Genomic DNA, 8,145 nt, shown 5'->3' with positions numbered 1-8,145 from the left:
TGACTTAGAAAACCCTGTAATCCACATAAACCTGATATTTCATTTCCATCAGAATAATATTTAATTTCTTCAGCGTGATTTTCAACACGACTAAAGCTGGTTTGAGCTTAACAGTTCTTGGTTGACAGATGTGTTGAAAATCATGTGTTGAAGCTGAAATTTCATTTTGAAGCAAATACATCATTTGACAGCTGTTGACATTTGAAAGTGACTTGAAAACCTGTGTAAAATGCTGCTTCTATCGTTTTTTTTTTTCAAGGGAGTTTGAACGCGCATCGCATCACCCGTTGACAGTTGAAGTGTTGAAAATCATGGTAAAGAAACTAAAAATGATGATGATGCATATGAAATATCAGATTGATGTGGATTAACATCTTGGACTTGGAAAAATCTTGTATTCTTTATATGAAAATTGATAAAAATAAATGGGGATAAAAATCCCATAAGAATGTTAACATGATGTACTTGAAAGGATTAAAGCAGGTTGTTTTTACATTGTGAACTAGCAGATTCTAGTCTAAATCTAGTCTAGTCTAAACTAAATCTAGAATCTAGAAATTTCACAACTATCGCAAAATTTTTTTTGCTATTTTCATTTCACGCAGTGTAGTTTCTCCAGCACCAAAAAGGCAAACCCGTGCATTGGGCCATCGGCCAACCCGGTCGCGAAGTCGAAGAACGGTTATAAATCTTCGCCCCCCGCCCCCTTCTCCCATTAGTCTCTGGGCCGGAACTGCTCCGTGGTGGAACAGAAAAAAAAACCAGTGACAAGGTCAGAGACTCGCTCGCTCACACGCTCCCTACCGTTGGCCGACTGCCAACGGGCCGCCGTTGCAAAAGTAATGGCAAAGCGAAAGGCGCCAAGTGGCTGTCGTGCGACCGGTCCGACCCGGGCCCTGGGCTGGGGTCCGCTTAGTGAGGGGCCCTGATGAGTTGCGATGAGAGCATGAGAGATGATAATTATGGTGCAACCCTCTCATTATGCTATCTTGCAAGCGGGACGCTTTTTGACAGTCGTGCGGAGTGAGGCGGAGGCGTTGGTAAAGGGTGGTGAGAGGGTGGAAAAATATATTACAGAAACAGCGGGGGAAAAAAATCACACTACACATGTGCGACACATAAAATCCTTCTCGGAATGGCAAAAATCCGTTCCATCTGCTCCGAACGCATTCGTAACTGTGTGTCCTTCGCGTAAACGTGTGTATGTGTGTGTGTGTATGAAAGCTCATCCATTTTCCTGACGCAATTCCGATTTTCCTATTCAATACTACTTTCTTCTTATCGTCCACGCCATTCCTGCCAGCTCTTCTCCCTCGCTGATCTCGTATTGATTTGCACGGATTTTGCTTCCCATTAACATCCAATTAGTTGATTACATTTTACTTCACCGCTGCCCCCTTCTTGAACGTTCTGTATCACTTTCCTCGTGTACGTTTTGGTTCTCCCTTTCTGAGAAGGAGGGAGAGGGGCGATCCAACCCACTCGCACTGGACGGAAGCCGGTGGAACGGCTTTCGCTGCTTGTTAGAAGCAACGCCAGGCCCACCAGGGGTTCAGAAGGCCGCAGCAAGTAGGATTCGGACTCGGACATTTATCCTGCCGGGCGATGCCCCCCCCCCCCTTTCTTAGCTAATCGTCCTAATGAGAGCGCAAACTAGTCGGGCAAAAAGCACCGGCAAGCAATGGGAAGCGCTTTCTGCCAGCGAACCAGCGAGTCGGTAGGTGCAGATTACACGTTGTCACGTTCAATTTCACGCCGACCGAGTTGGACAAAATGCTTTCCAGTGCGACACGAAAAAACCAACCCAAAAGAAAACCCCACACTGCTGCTTGGTGCTGTGCTCAAACCCGCAATGGCAAGAGAAACGGAGAAAAATGGGATTAAATTTCATTTTGACTAATTTACTGCGGTTGGTCAGAGGCCCGTGGACGGCTTTGGTAGCCAGATTTGGACAGCCCAGTACAGCCTTGACCCGATTTTCTCTTTTGCAGCCTAATGACTGACCGAGCGACGCATCCACCGCACCAGCACGGCTGGGTTCAAACCCAGCGTCGTTAAGTTTACAATTATGCGTCTCGGGTGCGATCGAGCTTCTTGGGTTGGGCCCTCCCGGAGCGTTCACTGGAAACGGAAGCTTGCCAGTGCTAAAAGTGAAGATATCATTCGGCTCAACAGTTAGTGAAATGCTGTTTAGAAGCGTTAAAAAGCACCTTTCTCGGGTAGCATTGCATAGTTTTAGGCGCTTTTGATAGTTGAAAATTTATGTCAAACACGCACGGGCGACACGGAAATTTATATGAGCAGAAGTCGAGCAATCATCCCAATTCTGTGATCAAGAGAAAAAGACCATTGGTCCAGCATGAAATTGTTGATTTGAAAGGCAATGTAAATGTCCTCGAAGGCCCCTAAAGGTATGCCATAAAATGTGTAATTTGTACTATACTTCGAATTAAAGGAAATTCAAGTCTGATTAAAAACAAACAATTAAAAACAAGAAAAAAGAGTAGACACATTCAATAAAAAGGGAAGAGAAAAAGAAAAAGAAGAAACTCTAAAATAAGAGAACAAAATAAAACTTATACAACAATTGAATCCATTAACTCTAGCAAAAACTGAAAAGAAGAGAGGCGATAATACAAACGCACAAAGCAGTGAATGCATACAAGCTTACAAAAAGGAAAAATAAAACAACTGGAAAGAAAGAGAATAAAGGTAAACGATTTATATCCAAAAGTCTGCATTAGAACCCATGATTGAAGCAATGAATCTTCTTCTTCTTCTTCTTCTTCTTATTCTTCCTATTATTATTATTATTATTATTATTATTATTATTATTATTATTATTATTATTATTATTATTATTATTATTATTATTATTATTATTATTATTATTATTATTATTATTATTATTATTATTATTATTATTATTATTATTATTATTATTATTATTATTATTATTACTATTATTATTGTTATTATTATTATTATTATCATTCTTCCTCTTTGTGCGTGCGGCACTACGCAGTCAATCAACAACGTTCGCTCCACTAGCTCGCCCCACAGTTATGCAATGCCATTGTGAGGCGGGTAGCGTACCATTCAGGCGCGCTGGTCCACTCCTAGCGTTCACTGCACGCACATGTTTCTCCGCGTTCCCGGCAGCGTGTTTGAGTTGAGATTAGCGTAACCGATTGCTTCTCCACCGGTTCGATTCGTCTTATGACGACAGGGATCGAAACGTCGCTGCTACTGCTACTAATCGATGAAAGTACCTTACAGTATCGGAGCGAGGCAAGCAGCGCCTTCCTTCCATCATGCAGTGAGTCGTCCGAAAGGATCAAATGTTGCACATCATTCTCAGGGTCGGCTGCGGGCGCAAGCTCATTAGCTGAGTGCTGCGAGGGAGTTACACACGACGGTAGCAGTGTGTGGGGGGGCCTTGAAAAGTCACCGTGTTAATTCGTGCTCACCTCGCACCGAAAGGCTATGCCGGAGTACACAACATACACAGCCACACAAGGATGCGAGAGGTTCCGAGTAGTAATTAATATTCACCACAGAGCACTTGTGCAGCTTCTCGAAGCGTTTGCTCCCGCCCACTCCAACCACGGGCAGGGATGCAAAAATCGACAAGCATGAGCGTCGCTAAACTAGCAAGCATCCTGGGATTGGTTCTCCCTTCATCTACCCGCTACCACTACCAGTGTACTGCTTGCGAAAGGGATTTATTACTTAGCCTAACTTTTTTTCGCAACGAAAACAACTTCCCCTGGGGCGCTCAGAAGTGTTGATGGCTGACCAAACTATCGCTTGCCGGAAGATGAAAAGATCCGAGCAAACATTACAGTGTGTGTCAAAAATAAAAAAAAACACCGACAGGAAGCTAACAGGATACTACTTCCACACACACACACACACACACACACACGAGGCAAGGATAAGCATTAGTTTGGTGAGAAGGCAGCCGTCGCTCGTCGTTACCTTCATTAGCAGCTTAGCGCTTAGAAGGTGGCAATCGCTTCTCGTCATCCTTTCCGGCATTCTTCCACACATGCATCTCTCTCGCTCGCCTGCTAGGTGTGGCACGGCTGCATATCACGCGCGTGGTAGAATGGTTAATAACCTCCAAAAAGCAAACAAGCTTTTACGCGGATTACGTGCGCCCGCGGCCTGGCTGTGCCGCGGCTGCTCCTGATTAAAACACCCAGGCCTGCTCCGTCCTACTCACCACCGTCGGGCACCTTCACACCTTTCCGCCTGCTCGGGCCCGCGGACCGGGCGGGCCCGGGATGAGATTTTAATTGCTCTAATTTAGGTGCCACGGCTCGAATAATTGCCACCGAAACGCCATTTCAACGCTTATCATCATCGCGCTTGGTAGCGAGCTGCGTCCGCTCCTTGCCAGGCGATTTTCACGTTTGCCTGCATTGCTCTGCGCTCCCTCCTCTTGCTCTATACACACACACATACATTCACGCCCTTTTTGGTAGAATTAACTTGTTTTGGCGGCGTTCCGCCGAGCGTTCGCAGCGAGCGCGAATGCATGACAGCTGTGTTTGAATAGTAATGGAGTAGTTTATGTTGGATTGAAGTATCACATTTTCCGCACCACCGTGCACATGGTTCTCTTCCGCCTAACACAACCAGCTGCTTAATCTAGGCTTGTTTCACGGGGTAGGGAAAAAATAACAACAACCCACGCCACGCTCAAATGTACGCAAATAATCCTTTTCCTGATTTTTCCTACCGGGCGCCACCGGAAAGTGTGGGAGGAATAAATTGGATTCTTAGCATACACCAGTGAGCAGAACACTCACACAACAGCTTGCAAATGATGTGACGCACGTAAAGAAGGGGGGAAAACAGCTGGTAAAAGATCTATTGAACATATCCTGTGTGGCCCTGCATGTAAGACGCGCCGTTTTGAAGGCGATGGATTCCGACAAATTGCTTCCTCTTTTCACGCGGAGTTTTTTTTTTGCTCCCACCGAGAATGTGCGTGCTTCGCTACCGGAAACACCGTGGGCCCAAAACCAGGCGTCGCGCCCGATTTTATTCCACATTGAGATGTGCACGAACGAAACGAAGTAAAAGTTGCTGGGGAAGAGCAACAGCAACAAAAAAAAAAGTAAAACGAACCGTCACCCGCGCGACCGAATCAGCGGCGTACGGCGCGTAATTCAATTAGCTCCAGCTCCACCTTGACGGGCGATGAAGCCTCCCCCGGACGTGCGTTCATTGTCAAATCAGTGTCATTGTGCGCGCGTTGCCCGCATTGCCCGCCTATTTCGGGCGTTATTTCGCACGCCTGAGATACTGGGCCGGGTCGGGGAAGCGTTTCTCAGGAACTACCACCAGTTCGGGGCTGGTGCCGTGAATCGGACGCCTAAAGGTATGCAGGGCGAGCAGCAGCAACAGAAAAGGGCCACTTGTCGTGTTACGTCTTTTGTAGTATTTTTGTACGGGCAAAGTTCATCGTCGTGGATTTATTGATTGATAGTTTTGCTTTAATCCCTACCCGCAATTTGGTATCTCATGGACAGGCAGATTAAAGCTGAATGGTGCTGATGGTTCGATTGCGCCTAAATGTATGCAAAATGTGTGATACTTTGCTCATAAGAAAAGGCACACCAAAAGCAGTTAACAAATTGCGCCTGAAGTTATGCAAACTGCTGTTTTGTAACAGTTTTTTCTGAATTCTAGGGTGTAAAATTAGAATCACCTTAACTTAGTCAGCGTTGCAAAATGTCATGAGCATCACGAGATGTTCTCCAACGAAAACAATGAACATACCCGTGGTAGCTTGATGCTCATTGCTGATATTCAATGATAGTGCGTCATGACATGCCGAACACGACATACGAGTGCTTGAGTCAAACGCGATACTCTGACTGACAAGCTAAGCTTAATGCCATTGCAGGCATAATCATGTTTTTTTCTGGCTGTGAACCGTGCTGCCAAATACCACTGTTTCTGTCACCACAGCTTAGCTGTTTCAGCTAATATCAGCTCACAACTGAGATGTTCAGAGGTGAGACTCAAACAGTTGGTGGATCAATCACATGCTTGGTGACATTTTGTTTAGCACCCAACTCTTGGTCACTCACTTGGTCAGGAGCTTTTTTGTCAGTAATAATCACAACATTCTTGGAATAAACTTGGTGCGTGGGCCCGAGCAGCAGAGTGAGCATGCTTTCTCGCTCTGTCTGGTGTCATAATTTGTAAGGCCAAACAGAACGAGAGTAAATGCTCATTTTGTTTCTTGGAACCACTCGCACGTACCGCATTTCACCCATAACTATGGTGATGATCACCGACAGAAAATGTCACGACCAAGGGACTGACCAAGAGTTGGTATCACAAAAAGTCATCAAGCATGTGGTGGTCGCAACAACTGTTTGAGTCTCACCTCTGATCATCACAGTGGAGCTCGTGACGCTGACATGATTTTGTTTCAGTCGGAATTTGTCATGACTATGTCAGTGACATTTTGCAGGACTGATCACAATAAAAAAAAGTCATGACATTGTGTCTGACCAAGCGAGGGTCGCAAAAATGTCACAAAACTTATATAGGTCACACCAATCGTTTTGAGTATCACCTCTGATGATCACAATTGAGTACTTAACGCTGATACGGATTTTGTTTCAGTCAGATTTGATATGACATTGAAAGTGTCATTTTGCAGCATTGAAATATTGTGACCGAACGCTAAAATCATTCTATTGATTGCATTTCCTTCTGCATGGCCTGTATGGGTATGGCCTACTGTCCTGTACCGTTCGCACCAAATAACATTCAGTTGCTATTGTACGGTACCTGCATACCGGTGTAGCTTACCGAGAATTCGCACACAAGTAATGCATCATAGATACGTTAACTCGGTATCGGTGAAATAGTTCAGAAGTCTAGCGATGCCGTCGCCTGCATGCCATCGATGCGACGCCGTGAAAATGATACCGACCGTAGCATCCCTGTTGCCTTGGCATTATGACAAGGTACTTTGCTGTGAGTGTGCAGTGTGGTACGCCGCTCATACGAAACCATCGTGCAGAAACAGTCAAATGTCGTATTTATGTCCCGCTACCGCGCGTTGAGCCGTACCGAGAAAATTTCGCCAAAAATGGCCAACATGGTTGAAACATGTCACGCCTAAATATATGCAATCCAACTGTCATCCTGAATGGCGTGGAAATATAACGGCCGTACCACAGACTATTTTTATACGGAGCTTTAATCCAATACCGTCGAGTGTCATCGATTTTCGCTTCACGCTTTACAATGCGAAGCTCTATGGCGCGATGTGTTTGAGCGCACGGCTACAAACATGCTGCATACATTTAGGCGCCTTTCACTAGAATACAAATTTAGGATACTGTGAAATAATTGTTGCCTGACTTGACTACGCCTAAGTATAGATTATGTGAAATAGAATTAACATCAAACAGCTTTCCTTGTCGAGCCATATTTAGCGCCCAAATATATGCCACGTTTATCCGTTTGCTGCTTTAGCATGTGTATTTGCAGTTTTTTTTTAATTATTTCTTTTCTGTAATAATGAATGTTTTTGAGGATGGATTTACATTCCAGAGGACAAATCAAATGACAATTTAATTTGCTTTCATTGTCACGCAAGTAAATATCAAAAGACAACCATTATCAAAATGCAGACCTTCGGGCGCTTAGCAAGGCAATCGAAGGACAATGTGACCAAAGCAAAGCCAAACCCGAACGGATACATCTCTCCAACGAGAAAAAGATAATTTATTACGCATCTTCTAACGTTGTTAAACATCGAAAAGCAATAACGATACAGCTATTCTAACGGCATAATAGCTAACTCTTTGTAACGCGTTGGGAGCCACAAAAAAAAACTCAAAATAGCATTTCCAACCAAGCTGAATTTTGGCGCCATTCAAAACCCCATGCAGGGCAATTTCCCCGGTTCAATAAAATTCGCCCACCGCCGGTGGGTTTTTGCCATTGTGGTAACCCCTTTTTGCCATCGCCTCGGAGAAGCGAAAGAGCGGGGTCAATAGATCACACCGGAGAAACTAAGGATTAAAATCAGCCAAAATTACGACCAACCCACTTCCCCCATACAATCCCCTCCCTTTTTCAGCGCACAAATTTGCCATTGATCGG

The sequence above is a fragment of the Anopheles merus genome, chromosome X (genome assembly GCF_017562075.2).
Source record: "Anopheles merus strain MAF chromosome X, AmerM5.1, whole genome shotgun sequence".
Lineage (NCBI taxonomy): Eukaryota > Metazoa > Arthropoda > Insecta > Diptera > Culicidae > Anopheles > Anopheles merus.
Note: the sequence above shows the minus strand (reverse complement) of the source record.